Raw genomic sequence first — 16,442 nt, forward strand, 5'->3', positions numbered from 1 at the left:
ACGCCTCAGGGGCGCAGGGAGAGCAGGACGCCTCAGGGGCGCAGGGAGAGCAGGACGCCTCAGGGGCGCAGGGAGAGCAGGACGCCTCAGGGGCGCAGGGAGAGCAGGACGCCTCAGGGGCGCAGGGAGAGCAGGACGCCTCAGGGGCGCAGGGAGAGCCGGACGCCTCAGGGGCGCAGGGAGAGCCGGACGCCTCAGGGGCGCAGGGAGAGCCGGACGCCTCAGGGGCGCAGGGAGAGCAGGACGCCTCAGCGGCGCAGGCAGGGCGTTGGGGAAACTTCTCCAGTCCAGCAGTATCCACCAGCACTGGGACCACCGGAATACGATCTGCTGGCATTGGGACCACCGGAACATGATCTGCCGGAACTGGGACCACCGGAACACGATCCACCGGCACAGGGACCACCGGAACACGATCCACCGGCACAGGGACCACCGGAACACGATCCGCCGGAACTGGGACCACCGGCACACGATCCGCCGGAACTGGGACCACCGGCACACGATCCACCGGAACTGGGACCACCGGAACTGCCTCCGGGGCTTCGGATAAAGCCCTGTGCTCCTTCCACGCATGCAGGACTGCCACCACAAAGCATCCCATCACAGCCCTCCAGGCCGTTTCCGGACTCGGGACCACCGGAACGGAGTCCACCGGCACAGGGACCACCGGAAAACGATCCACCGGCACAGGGACCACCGGAACACGATCCACCGGCACAGGGACCACCGGAACACGATCCACTGGCACAGGGACCACCGGAGCACGATCCACCAGCACAGGGACCACCGGAACACGATCTACCGGCACAGGGACCACCGGAACACGATCCACCAACACAGGGACCACCGGAGCACGATCAACCGGCACAGGGACCACCGGAACACGATCCACTGGCACAGGGACCACCGGAGCACGATCCACCGACACAGGGACCACCGGAGCACGATCCACCGGCACAGGGACAACCGGCACAGGGACCACCGGAGTTGTGGATGACACCCTGTGCTTCTCCCAAGCATGCAGGACTGCCACCACAAAGCCTCCTATTACAGCCCTCCAGGCCATGTCTGGACTCAGGGCTCCCGGACTCGGGACCCCCGGAACTGGCACCGAGGGAGGTCTTCTCTGCTGAGTCCTCATAGTAGGGTCGGATCGTTCTGTCACGTTACACACACAAAGGAAAACTGGTGCGAGGACTCAAGTGCAGAAAAGGATATATTTATTTATAACAAATAAAACATAAATACAAAACAAACACCCACGAGGGGGCAAAACACATAATAGAACATAAACTAAAACTCAAACATACCAACAGAAGTCACTGGGGGAACGGGAGACGCAGACATTACACAAGGATCCAACACAGACTGACAAACACAAGGAGCTTATAAAGGGAAGAAATCAAGAGGGAACAGGTGGGAGAAATCAACACTAATCAGATAACAAGGGGGAGGGATCAGACAATGACAGAAGCACAAGGCCATACTGACAAAACCCACATGTGCACACAAGACAGGACAGGCATGTGACACCAGCACGCTTGTTGTCAAATTGCTAATGAAGAAATTGATTATTGATTCAATACAAATTAAACTCTATGGACTTTAATGTTAATTGTCAATAATTCTCAATTAAAACACTAAATAAAACTCATCCCTCAGTTTGTGAAAAAGTACATTGTGGCTTTACAATGGAAGTCTGAAATCTTTTCCTTTAAAAAAAAAGGAAATTCTTTGAATTTTTTCATTGTTCATCCTTTTTAAGGAAGAAAGTTACTGCATTTATCAGCTCTCTGACCGATAGCTTATAAAAGGATGAGTCAAAATTATTTTCCATGGTAAGACAACATCATGAATGCTGTGGATTAACGTTAACTTAATGTGTATTGTACTTGGAAACATTCCTTTAATAAGTGACCACCTGCAAGTTTGAGTAATCTGGAATTCATGAGAGTTCAGAAGAACGTTATAGTCTGGCAGAGAAGCCCAACCAACAGTTTCATAAACAGCATGTCCTGTTGTGATGGGGTCGATTCTTAGAAATGTGAGAAATTCCTGTTAAACATCCTACAGGGGAATTACTGAATTGCATTCTATTGTCAATAAAATGTACTGAAGGATCTTCTGTGAAACACATAATGATCTCTATTTTTTTTTGTTATTGTCTATTCATTTATTCCAAAATTATGGTGACCGAGAGATCTCAAAGTGCTGCATCTGAAGAAAAACACATGAATTATTTCCCCACCACTGACAAATTGTCTAATCTTTTATGATAAAACGCTTCCCTGTCATTGAAGATTTAACAGCAATCTGTGTTATCACTGTTATGAGGTAGGAGACACTATTACGCCTCTCCTGAACGAGTACTGTATCTATCTCAGATGAAACAGGAACAAGGGCTGCGTTCCACTCCCCTTTTAGAAACGCACTTGCAACTTCCCTAAGCACTTCCCCCCGGGGGAATCCCTGCCGCCATTTTGAAGTGCGTTCCACTTCATGAAGTGGAACAGGGAAGTTTTTATGGAAAGACTCTCGCCCCCTTGGTTTTGCAGAGGGAACGAGTCTAATTCACATATACACTTCAGGCAGCTTCATACCACAATGCAACATGATTGTGACTTCACCACTTATCGCGTTTAATTTACCCCACCACAAACAACTCTACGATATATGTGTTTTTGTATTTGTTTGCATTGTGAGTATTTGCAGCACATTTCTGTATATTATGGGGTTGTATTTACAGTGTGTTTCTTTATTTGGTTGCATTGTGAGTATTTGCAGTGTGTTTCTGCATTTGGTTGTGTTGTGAGTATTTGCAGTGTGTTTCTGTATTTGGTTGTGTTGTGAGTATTTGCAGTGTGTTTCTGTATTTGGTTGAGTTGTGAGTATTTGCAGTGTGTTTCTGTATTTGGTTGTGTTGTGTGTATTTGCAGTGTGTTTCTGTATTTGGTTGTGTTGTGAGTATTTGCATTGTGTTTCTGTATTTGGTTGTGTTGTGAGTATTTGCAGTGTGTTTCTGTATTTGGTTGTGTTGTGAGTATTTGCATTGTGTTTCTGTTTTTGGTTGTGTTGCGAGTATTTGCAGTGTGTTTCTGTATTTGGTTGTGTTCTGAGTATTTGCAGTGTGTTTCTGTATTTGGTTGAGTTGTGAGTATTTGCAGTGTGTTTCTGTATTTGATTGTGTTGTGTGTATTTGCAGTGTGTTTCTGTATTTGGTTGTGTTGTGAGTATTTGCAGTGTGTTTCTGTATTTGGTTGTGTTGTGAGTATTTGCATTGTGTTTCTGTTTTTGGTTGTGTTGCGAGTATTTGCAGTGTGTTTCTGTATTTGGTTGTGTTCTGAGTATTTGCAGTGTGTTTCTGTATTTGGTTGTGTTCTGAGTATTTGCAGTGTGTTTCTGTTTTTGGTTGTGTTGCGAGTATTTGCAGTGTGTTTCTGTATTTGGTTGTGTTGTGAGTATTTGCAGTGTGTTTCTGTATTTGGTTGAGTTGTGTGTATTTGCAGTGTGTTTCTGTATTTGGTTGCATTGTGAGTATTTGCAGTGTGTTTCTGTATTCGGTTGCATTGTGAGTATTTGCAGTGTGTTTCTGTATTCGGTTGTGTTGTGAGTATTTGCAGAGTGTTTCTGTATTTGGTTGTGTTGTGAGTATTTGCAGTATGTTTCTGTATTTGGTTGTGTTCTGAGTATTTGCAGTGTGTTTCTGCATTTGGTTGTGTTCTGAGTATTTGCAGTGTGTTTTTGTATTTGGTTGTGTTGTGAGTATTTGCAGTGTGTTTCATTGTTTGGTTGTGTTGTGAGTATTTGCAGTGTGTTTCTGTATTTGGTTGTGTTGTGAGTATTTGCAGTGTGTTTCTGTATTTGGTTGTGTTGTGAGTATTTGCAGTGTGTTTCTGTATTTGGTTGTGTTGTGAGTATTTGCAGTGTGTTTCTGTATTTGGTTGTGTTGTGAGTATTTGCAGTGTGTTTCTGTATTTGGTTGTGTTGTGAGTATTTGCAGTGCGTTTCTGTATTTGGTTGCATTGTGAGTATTTGCAGTGTGTTTCTGTATTTGGTTGTGTTGTGAGTATTTGCAGTGTGTTTCTGTATTCGGTTGTGTTGTGAGTATTTGCAGTGTGTTTCTGTATTCGGTTGTGTTGTGAGTATTTGCAGTGTGTTTCTGTATTTGGTTGTGTTGTGAGTATTTGCAGTGTGTTTCTGTATTTGGTTGTGTTGTGAGTATTTGCAGCTCTTTTGGCAACTGTATGAAATACATACAATGGAGGGAATACAGTTCCATGAGTTTTTCATTTCTAAATAAAAAACAAAATGGGGGTGGGGGGCACACAAAAATGTTATAGAAATGAATTCTTGAAATGCACTTTTTTTAGTCTCCCTACACATAATCTTTTATCATTACTACTAATAATACATAATTTAATATAACTACTTAAGTTTTGAACAACTTCTGTTTACTAAATAAAGTGTTGCACCCCCCCCCCCCCCGATTCATCTATAATTGATAGAAAGCTCAAAAGAAAATATTTTATATATAACTAATGTGTAACTAGTGTGTACTAGTTGTGTAAAGAACGAATAAGTAGTTTAAAGAAGTATATTAAATAAATGTTAACAGTTTAGTGTTGAAACAACAAAACATCCCTTAATGCCTTGTTTCTGCATCATCATTCTGTGGAAACAGCATTTTCGTGAGAATCAGGACGGACAGTAATGCAGACTGCCAGATCCAAGTCCAGCCCTTTCTGGTTAAGAGTAGACACACACTAACACGAGGGCAGATGTGAACAGATCCCACCCAGTATGCACGATTGTACGGACAGTGTTTCCTTTTCTGCTGCTTCATCAGATTGTTGACTTCCCAACAGTCTCTCCTTAAAACAGTCCAGACTGAAATATTTTACAAAGTTTCTCTGACCCTAATCATAAAAATTCCAATCTACTAAATTGTATTAGTTTAATTTACAACAATGGTCTCTTATCAGCCCTGGAAGATGCCATACTATCCATAAATATTATCATGCATTTCTCCACATTCCACACATTTTTATTCAGGGAGGATGCTGCATTCCCAAACTATTAGTCTACATTTCCACAGCTAACAATAACCTGGTGTGTACGCCGGAGGAGGGAGAGCACAGCGTTCAGTAACTTGTCTGGAAGGAGAGGGTAGAGCAGTGTTTTGTAAGTGAAATTTGTTATAAAGAAGAATGTGTTATGAAACAGCTTGTCAAAACAAGATTGTTTTTATATGAAAATGTATTAAAAGAGGATTTTCTAATTGTAGCTGGACATTATTAGTGGTACTTTCTAACTTTACTACTACTGTACACAACTGTTGAAAAGTCAGCACTTTTAGTAGGACAAATGGATGACAGTAAAGACATGCATGATATTACAAAGATTTCTGTTTCAAATAAATGCTATTCTTTTGAACAGTTTGCAAAAAAATATTTTTTTATGATTATAACTTATTTATAATTTTAGCCCAATGATAATAAAAAGTAAAACTTTATATAGACACATGAGCAATACAATATATTTTAATTATGCATTTTGCATATATTTCATCTAAATGACTATATCTTGATCAGCATATAGTTTGTGTTTTTTTAGAATCAAACCCAATACTTTTGAGTTGCTAACACCTTGCTTTGCATTATTATTTTCACTATTTCATTATTTTCACAAATACTCACAACTCAACCAAATGCAGAAACACACTGCAAATACTCACAACACAACCAAATACAGAAACACACTGCAAATACTCACAACACATCCAAATACAGAAACACACTGCAAATACTCACAACACAACCAAATACAGAAACACACTGCAGATACTCACAACACAACCAAATACGGAAACACACTGCAAATACTCACAACTCAACCAAATACAGAAACACACTGCAAATACTCACAACGCAACCAAATACAGAAACACACTGCAAATACTCACAACACAACCAAATACGGAAACACACTGCAAATACTTACAACTCAACCAAATACAGAAACACAATGCAAATACTCACAACGCAACCAAATACAGAAACACACTGCAAATACTCACAATGCAACCAAATACAGAAACACACTGCACATACTCACAACACAACCAAATACAGAAACACTGCAAATACTCACAACACAACCAAATACAGAAACTCTGCAAATACTCACAACACAACCAAATACAGAAACACACTGCAAATACTCACAATGCAACCAAATACAGAAACACACTGCAAATACTCACAACACAACCAAATGCAGAATCACACTGCAAATACTCACAACACAACCAAATACAGAAACACTGCAAATACTCACAACACAACCAAATACAGAAACACTGCAAACACTCACAATGCAACCAAATACAGAAACACACTGCAAATACTCACAACACAACCGAATACAGAAACACACTGCAAATACTCACAACACAACCAAATACAGAAACACTGCAAATACTCACACAATGCAACCAAATACAGAAACACACTGCAAATACTCACAACACAACCAAATACAGAAACACACTGCAAATACTTACAATGCAACCAAATACAGAAACACACTGCAAATACTCACAACACAACCAAATACAGAAACACACTGCAAATACTCACAATGCAACCAAATACAGAAACACACCGCAAATACTCACAACACAACCAAATACAGAAACACACTGCAAATACTCACAATGCAACCAAATACAGAAACACACTGCAAATACTCACAACACAAATGAATACAGAAACACACTGCAAATACTCACAACACAACCAAATACAGAAACACACTGCAAATACTCACAACTCAACCAAATACAGAAACACACTGCAAATACTCACAACACAACCAAATACAGAAACACACTGCAAATACACACAACACAACCAAATACAGAAACACACTGCAAATACACACAACACAACCAAATACAGAAACACACTGCAAATACTCACAATACAACCAAATACAGAAACACACTGCAAATACTCACAACTCAACCAAATACAGAAACACACTGCAAATACTCACAAATCAACCAAATACAGAAACAAACTGCAAATACTCACAACACAACCAAATACAGAAACACACTGCAAATACTCACAATGCAACCAAATACAGAAACACACTGCAAATACTCACAACACAACCAAATTCAGAAACACATTGCAGATACTCACAACCCAACAAACTACAGAAATGGGCTGCAAATACTCACAATGCAATAAAATACACAAAAACACTGCAAATAGTCACAAAAGAACAAACAAATATAGAAGCACTCTAGAAATACTCACAAACCAACCAAATACAGAAACGTGCTGCAAATACTCACAAATATCAGATATTTTAAAGGAATCTTTAACGCATTGATGATGGTCTATATGGTTACTCCCTGTAATCATTATTAATTAATTTATTAGTTAGTTTGTTTTTTATATTCATGTTTCTTTGGTTGTTTGGACCACATGGCCCTGATGTTTTTATGAGCCACCAAAAAGGAAATTGAAAATATAAATTAAAAACATGCTAAAACATTTTTTGAATAAATTAATAAACAGAATAAGAAAGTCTTATCACCAAACTTCTGCATTCAATCACTGCATTACCTTTTGGCTAGATTTTAGTAATAATCTATAATAATTATAATTGTAATAATAAATAATAATTGTTTATAATAACGTGTACTGATACACATAGAATGTGTATTTAAAAAGTAAAGACATTTATTTTGATTCATTTGTTGCCTTTAAACACCACATTTCATTTGACTGGTTTTCTAGTCATTTTTCTCGTCTGAAGGAGAAGTGATCTGTCTTCGCACTTTCATTTTCACGTCTGCATCAAAGTGTCTCGTACCCATGTGCTCCCCCTCCTACACTGCGACCCACGTGTGTGTGTGTGTGTGTGTGTGTGTGTGTGTGTGTGTGTGTGTGTGTGTGTGTGTGTGTGTGTGTGATGGATGTTTGTTGTCTAACCTTTAGTGAGTTCTTTACTTCTACAAAGAAAAAAGGGAGATTACTCGTTTGACCTTTCACTATTGACAGCACGTGAATCATCATCTTGATAGGTTACTCTGAAATGTATCTGATCTCCTGAATTATACTGCTTCATCTAGCCTCTTTTTTTTTTTTTTAACAAAAAATGCATTCTTTCTTGCAGAAGCCATATTTACAATTAACCATTACATTAAAGCATAATAGAAATGTAATATTAGCGTTTCTTGTATATATATTTTATATTTTAATTTTAGAAATGTACATATGATTAAAATCAAGCAAGTTTTTCAATGTTAGTTAGCCCGACAAGCCAGACCCACATCAAGATGTTTGGTCTGGAAACTCAGCATTGACAGGGCTCAATCCGAGGGGCGGGATAAACGGTTGTCTTTCAAACTCCCTCTGCACGCCGTGCACGCGATAGGATAACGCTACAACCAACCAGAGCAACAAAGGTGAAGCGGGGCTAGCTGATAGATTAAACTTTCGCCGTATCCGGTCGGCAAAACTCCGAGCACATCTTCCCTTCTTAAGAATGACAGTGCCGTTCTTTTCTCAGAGAAAAGCTTAACTCCAAGTCTTCCAGAGTCGCAGCCAAAGCTGATTTGAAAGACCGCCGTTCGCCAGTTTCTGTGTTTACTAGAAGCATGCAAGCAACTCGGCCATCATCGTGTTAAGTCCCGCCCACCGACTCTAAACACGATGTGATTGGCCTGACCAGAGTTTGGTTTTTACAGCTCAGAGGAGCTATGGAGAGTTGCTAGACGATACTTTTGTTTTAAATCAGCTTTACATTGATAAGCAAGAAAATAATGATTCAATTCACATTTATTTGTTTAATGCTTTTTACAATCCATATCGTCTCAAAACTGTTTTGCAGAAAATGGGCATCTGTATCACAATTTAGCGGTTTGTTATCAGAGGAGACTGTGTCCAATTTCAGAAAATATACTATCACAAATTTAGATAACAATGTATTAATAAACAATGTAATAATTATTATAATTTAAGGCAGAAACAATGGGCTTACTGAAGTAAAGAACATGTTGTTAACAATGATTAGGGTGAATTTGCAGTGTGTTTCTGTATTTGGTTGTGTTGTTAGTATTTGCAGTGTGTTTCTGTGTTTGGTTGTGTTGTGAGTATTTGCAGTGTGTTTCTGTGTTTGGTTGTGTTGTTAGTATTTGCAGTGTGTTTCTGTGTTTGGATGTGTTGTGAGTATTTGCAGTGTGTTTCTGTATTTGGTTGTGTTGTGAGTATTTGCAGTGTGTTTCTGTGTTTGGTTGTGTTGTGAGTATGTGCAGTGTGTTTCTGTATTTGGTTGTGTTGTGAGTATTTGCAGTGTGTTTCAGGGTTTGGTTGTGTTGTGAGTATTTGCAGTGTATTTCTGTATTTGGTTGTGTTGTGAGTATTGGCAGTGTGTTTCTGTATTTGGTTGTGTTGTGAGTATTGGCAGTGTGTTTCTGTATTTGGTTGTGTTGTGTGTATTTTCAGTGTGTTTCTGTATTTGGTTGTGTTGTGAGTATTTGCAGTGTGTTTCTGTATTTGGTTGTGTTGTGAGTATTTGCAGTGTGTTTCTGTATTTGGTTGTGTTGTGAGTATATGCAGTGTGTTTCTGTATTTGGTTGTGTTGTGAGTATATGCAGTGTGTTTCTGTGTTTGGTTATGTTGTGAGTATTTGCAGTGTGTTTCTGTATTTGGTTGTGTTGTGTGTATTTTCAGTGTGTTTCTGTATTTGGTTGTGTTGTGAGTATTTGCAGTGTGTTTTTGTGTTTGGTTATGTTGTGAGTATTTGCAGTATGTTTCTGTATTTGGTTGTGTTGTGAGTATATGCAGTGTGTTTCTGTATTTGGTTGTGTTGTGAGTATTTGCAGTGTGTTTTTGTGTTTGGTTATGTTGTGAGTATTTGCAGTATGTTTCTGTATTTGGTTGTGTTGTGAGTATATGCAGTGTGTTTCTGTATTTGGTTGTGTTGTGAGTATATGCAGTGTGTTTCTGTATTTGGTTGTGTTGTGAGTATTTGCAGTGTGTTTCTGCATTCGGTTGAGTTGTGAGTATTTGCATTGTGTTTCTGTGTTTGGTTGTGTTGTTAGTATTTGCAGTGTGTTTCTGTATTTGGTTGTGTTGTGAGTATTTGCAGTGTGTTTCTGTATTTGGTTGAGTTGTGAGTATTTGCAGTGTGTTTCTGTGTTTGGTTGTGTTGTGAGTATTTGCAGTGTGTTTCTGTATTTGGTTGCGTTGAGTATTTGCAGTGTGTTTCTGTATTTGGTTGCGTTGAGTATTTGCAGTAACTTTCAGTATTCGGTATCTCTCAGCCATTGTAGTATTTACCTAAATCTTTTTTAACCATTTTACACCCTTTTGCAAATAATGCTTAACACCACAGAACATTTCTAGAGCTGTTCAATTCAAACTTTTTTTGAACGTGTCATAAAAGTTTTTTCAAAACCATATGAATCAGTAGGAATACAAAGAGAACATTTCTAAGAACTTGACACACGTTTTAAACTACATTTTCCTTTTCTTTGTCCCTTAACTCCTAAACTCTTTGACTCTTAAATGTCATTGAATCTAATGCTGACTTAGGTAGACATAATAAAAAGACAAACTAGCACTGGGAAAAGCTGAGATGTTTTTCAACCTCAACCGCGAAAGTTGTGTGATATGCACGGTGCTCCGCTTTTTCCATTAATGTGATTGTGGCAAGGGGGGCGTGGTTCAGCGAGGTCTGCAGCGGGAGAGAGAGCCGCGGGACGAGCGGTAAGTGAGTGGGTTGGACGCAGATTAATAACACCTGTCTCTTGTTCCAGTAATGAGCGCGGAGAGGGTATAAAACCTCGGCGGAACCAGAGACCGGGAAGAGAGAGAGACGGACGGTTGATGCTGAAACACAGACTGAGAAACCGGAAGCCGGAAGTGCCGACCCGGAAGTGATCGCGAGTGTTTGGAGTTGGAAAGAATCTCCACACCATAAGTGTGCTTTTGATATATTGAGTTGATAAATAAAAGAGCATCAACCGTCCAGCCGACCCCCGTGTCCTCTTCCTTCCTCACATTAAGAACTTTGTTACATTGGTGCCGAAACCCGGGAGGAAGTAGGACAGCGCCGCCGCCATGCAAACGCCCTCCGCCTCGCCATTTGCGGACATTATTACATCCCTCGCGGTCCTCCATCAGGACCAACACCAAGCCATGCTGGACCTTCGGGCAGACCAGAAGCGCCGCTTCGAGGCCATTGCCCGAGGCCAGCAAGAGGACCGCGAGAAGTTCCGGAGCTGGATCGACCGGGAGGCTCGCACCGAAGCCGCCGGGCTCGCCAGCGCACCGGTCCACGTGGCCCTGCACAAAATGGGGCCACAGGATGACCCAGAGGCGTTCGTTGACCTCTTTCAAAAGGCCGCGGAGGCCTGCGGGTGGCCCCGGGCACAGTGGCCGGTGCGCCTGATACCACTGCTGACAGGCGAGGCCCAGGCGGCTGCACAACAGCTACCGGTGGCGAACCTCCTGGACTATGATGACCTAAAGAAGGCCATCCTCCAGCGGGTCGGCCGCTCCCCGGAGCAACACCGACAGAGGTTCCGCTCCCTGGAGAGGGGGGAGGCCGGCCGACCCTTCGCGATGGCCCAACAGCTCCGGGACTCATTCCGCAGATGGCTCCTGGCCGGCGGAAGCGACGTGGACCGCATCGTCGATCTGGTGGTACTGGAGCAGTTCATCGCTCGGCTCCCAAGGAAAACTGCCGAGTGGGTCCAGTGCCACCGGCCCACGTCGCTGGAGACGGCCATCCACCTGGCGGAGGACCACCTGGTGGCGTGCCCGGGGGTCGGCGCACCCCTTTTAACCTCTCGCTCTCTCTCTCCCCCCTCTGTGTCTCCCTCTCCTCCTATCCCTCTCCCTAGGTCACGCCCTCCGGGCCCTCCTCGGATTCCCCCCAGAGGCCGGGGTGGGATGGGCCCTGGACCGCTCGGGAGTTCGCGGGCTCCGCCCAGGGGGGCGGGGCTGCTGGGGATGGGGGGTGATAGTGGCTCTGGTTCCGCGCCCTCCCCGCGCTCATTGTCCAACCCACTCCCCGCCGCAGGGGTGGCGGGTAAGCCTGGGCTGGCCTGCTGGCGGTGCGGTGATCCGGATCATTTTGTGGACCGATGTCCGAGGATGGACATCGGGACAATGATCCGGATCCCGGACGTCCAGCGGACCACCCCCGATCAAGCAGGAGAGTACCAAATTCCTGTAAGTATCAAGGGGGGTACATATCAGGCCTTGGTGGATTCAGGATGTAACCAAACCTCGATCCATCAAAGCCTGATGCAGCCTGGGGCATTGGATACAAGCCGCATGGTTAAGGTGCGGTGTGTGCACGGGGATGTGGTGGAATATCCGGTTGTCCCAGTCACGATACAATTTCGGGGGCAAAAGCATAGTATAGAGGTGGCGGTTAGTCCACACCTCCGGCATCCGCTAATTCTGGGGACGAATTGGCCCGCCTTTACGGCTTTATTGGGATCGTTGTGTGCGGATGCCGCTTGGGGGAAAAAGGCAAGGAAGGGGGCGGTGCGAGTACAGCTTGGGGAGACTGAACCGGGACCCTCGGAGACAACTCCAGAGGAACCGAGCGGGATTGAGAGACTAATTCTCTCGGACCGCGATGACTTTCCTCTGGAGCAGTCCCAGGACGACACCCTTAAGAACGCTTTCCAGCAGGTCCGATCGATCGACGGACAGTCTCTCCAACCTGCCTTGCCTGTCTCCTATCCTTATTTTGCCATAATAAAAGATCGGTTGTATCGAGTGACCCAAGACACTCAGACAAAGGTAGATACAACCCAGTTGTTAGTACCAAAGAGCCGCCGGGAAATGCTTTTCCAGGCGGCTCACTCTAACCCGATGGCGGGCCACCTGGGACAGGCGGCCACGCTGAATCGTTTAATGACCCGATTTTTTTGGCCAGGCATTCATGACAATGTGCGCAGGTGGTGCGCGTCTTGTCCTGAATGTCAGTTGGTGAATCCACTGGCCGCCCCAAAAGCGCCATTGCGCCCCCTTCCATTAATGCAGGTCCCCTTCGAGAGAATTGCGATGGACCTCATCGGGCCATTAGAGCGATCCGCACGCGGACATCGTTTTGCGCTAGTTATCGTGGACTACGCAACACGATATCCGGAAGCAGTGGCTCTCCGCAACATCTCTGCGAAGAGTGTTGCGGACGCACTGTTTCGTTTAATCTCCCGAGTGGGGATTCCGAAGGAAATCCTCACTGATCAAGGCACGGCGTTTATGTCACGCACGTTAAGCGAATTGTACGGATTATTGGGCATTAAATCCATTCGAACAAGCGTCTATCACCCACAAACAGACGGCTTGGTCGAACGATTTAATCGCACTCTTAAATCCATGATCCGTAAATTCGTACAGGAAGACGCCAAAAATTGGGATCGGTGGTTAGAACCCCTCTTATTTGCTGTGCGGGAGGTCCCGCAAGCCTCCACGGGGTTTTCCCCCTTCGAGCTTCTCTACGGACGGCAGCCCCGGGGGGTGCTGGACGTCCTACGAGAAACTTGGGAGGAGGGGCCTTCTTTGGCCAAGAACGAAATTCAGTATGTGCTGGACTTGCGAACAAAACTCCACACCTTGGGGCGGCTATCGAGGGAGAATTTGTTGCAAGCCCAGGACCGCCAGAGCCGGTCATATAACAGGGGTACAAAACTACGCAAATTCACACCGGGAGAGAAAGTGCTCGTTCTACTCCCTACGTCGAGCTCAAAATTAATGTCAAAGTGGCAGGGGCCGTTTGAGGTCGCACGACAGGTAGGAGAGCTCGATTATGAAGTGATACGATCCGATAGGAACGGGGCACGTCAAATATACCACCTCAACCTGCTAAAAAAATGGAATGAGGTGGAATCAGTGTTGTTGGCAACGGTGATCGGGGGAGAGGATGATCTCGGGCCAGAGGCGAGCATTAAAGCGCAATCAGTCGCGCTGGCCCCTGGGGGAGATCACCTCTCACCGTTACAACTCACTGATTTATCAAAATTGCAGGCGGAGTTCGCTGACGTGTTCTCGCCCCTACCGGGACGTACCGACTTGATTCAGCACCATATCGAGACCGAGCCGGGCGTGGTAGTTCGCAGCCGGCCGTATCGCTTGCCTGAACACAAGAAAAAGGTAGTTCAGGAAGAATTAGGCGCAATGCTCGACATGGGAGTAATCGAGGAGTCCAACAGTGACTGGGCGAGCCCGATAGTTTTGGTTCCCAAAACAGACGGCTCGGTCAGGTTCTGTGTGGACTACCGCAAGGTGAACGCTGTGTCGAAATTCGACGCGTATCCAATGCCGCGGGTTGACGAGTTGCTTGATCGGTTGGGCACGGCTCGATTTTATTTGACGCTGGACTTAACAAAGGGCTATTGGCAGATCCCCTTGTCTCCATTGTCCAAAGAAAAGACAGCTTTCACCACGCCGTTTGGATTGCACCAATTTGTCACGCTTCCTTTCGGGTTGTTCGGGGCGCCCGCTACCTTTCAGCGCCTCATGGACAGGATTTTGCGTCCCCATGCCGCATATGCTGCTGCCTATCTGGATGATATCGTGATTTACAGTCACGATTGGCAGCGGCATATGCAGCATGTCAGGGCGGTCTTGAGGTCGCTGAGGGGAGCGGGGCTCACGGCCAACCCAAAGAAGTGTGCGATTGGGCGGGTGGAAGTAAGGTATCTGGGCTTCCACTTGGGTCATGGACAAGTGCGTCCCCAAATTGATAAGACCGCAGCAATTGCAACCTGTCCGAGACCCAAGACCAAAAAGGAGGTTAGGCAGTTCTTGGGGCTGGCGGGATATTATAGACGGTTCATACCAAATTATTCAGACCTCACCAGCCCTTTGACTGACCTTACTAGAAAGGGGCTACCAGATACGGTCCAGTGGACGGAGCCGTGTCAACAGGCTTTTACCCGAGTGAAGGCTGCTCTATGTGGCGGGCCGCTCTTACACTCCCCTGACTTTTCTCTCCCTTTCTTGTTGCAGACTGACGCGTCGGACAGGGGGCTGGGCGCAGTCCTGGCCCAGGAGGTGGAGGGGGGAGAGCGGCCGGTGCTGTACATTAGCCGTAAGCTCTCCAAGAGGGAAGCTAAGTACAGCACCATAGAGAAGGAGTGTCTGGCCATCAGGTGGGCCGTTCTCACCCTCCGCTACTACCTCCTGGGGCGAGAGTTCACCCTCTGTTCGGACCACGCTCCTCTCCAATGGCTCCACCGCATGAAGGATACCAACGCGCGGATCACCCGTTGGTATCTAGCTCTTCAGCCGTTTAAATTCAAGGTGGTCCACAGGCCGGGTGCTCAGATGGCTGTGGCCGATTTCCTCTCCAGAAATGGGGGGGGGGGGGGGGCTGCAGGCCGGACGGCTCCCCGGCCTGAGTCGGGCGGTGGGGGTATGTGGCAAGGGGGGCGTGGTTCAGCGAGGTCTGCAGCGGGAGAGAGAGCCGCGGGACGAGCGGTAAGTGAGTGGGTTGGACGCAGATTAATAACACCTGTCTCTTGTTCCAGTAATGAGCGCGGAGAGGGTATAAAACCTCGGCGGAACCAGAGACCGGGAAGAGAGAGAGACGGACGGTTGATGCTGAAACACAGACTGAGAAACCGGAAGCCGGAAGTGCCGACCCGGAAGTGATCGCGAGTGTTTGGAGTTGGAAAGAATCTCCACACCATAAGTGTGCTTTTGATATATTGAGTTGATAAATAAAAGAGCATCAACCGTCCAGCCGACCCCCGTGTCCTCTTCCTTCCTCACATTAAGAACTTTGTTACAGTGATTAACTCTTGCATTCAAGCCTCCATTCTAGCATGACATGCTGACTTTTCACTCAAATTCACGATGGATAAAACTAAGATTTGTCTTTGAATATCCTGTTTCAGTAGGTAATGTTTCACTGGGGCAGTAAAATGTCAACTTTCAATCTGGGTTTTTTGTTGTTGTGTGGGGCATGTTTATGCCCTGCTCAGTATTATGAAAGCAATGCAAACAGAATCATACAGCACATCTGAGCTGCTGTGTTTATTGTGGCCTGTGGTCTCTGGTCTGGCTCAACTAGAGCAATACGCAGCAGTGAGCAAGTGACAGGTGACAGGTGACAGATTGTGAGTTTTTGTTGGGAAAGCACCACGAGGCCACTATTCTGCAATCTTCCACGTGCACAGCAAAACATCTCACCAACAAAACATCTCTGGATTTTGTCCACATTTCTTCCCCCCTTACACAATCCCCCTACCTTCTCTTCTGCCGCTGATGGACGGTTTGTTTTTGAGAGGACCACACGTGATGGGGTGGGAGGGGGTCCCTCTGTACGCGTGTTGAAAACAGGAACAACTTCCCAGCTCAGCTGCAGCTCCATCAAAACAAGTTCAGCATCAAAAC

The sequence above is a fragment of the Pseudorasbora parva genome, chromosome 22, assembly GCF_024679245.1.
Source record: "Pseudorasbora parva isolate DD20220531a chromosome 22, ASM2467924v1, whole genome shotgun sequence".
Classification (NCBI taxonomy): Eukaryota; Metazoa; Chordata; class Actinopteri; order Cypriniformes; family Gobionidae; genus Pseudorasbora; species Pseudorasbora parva.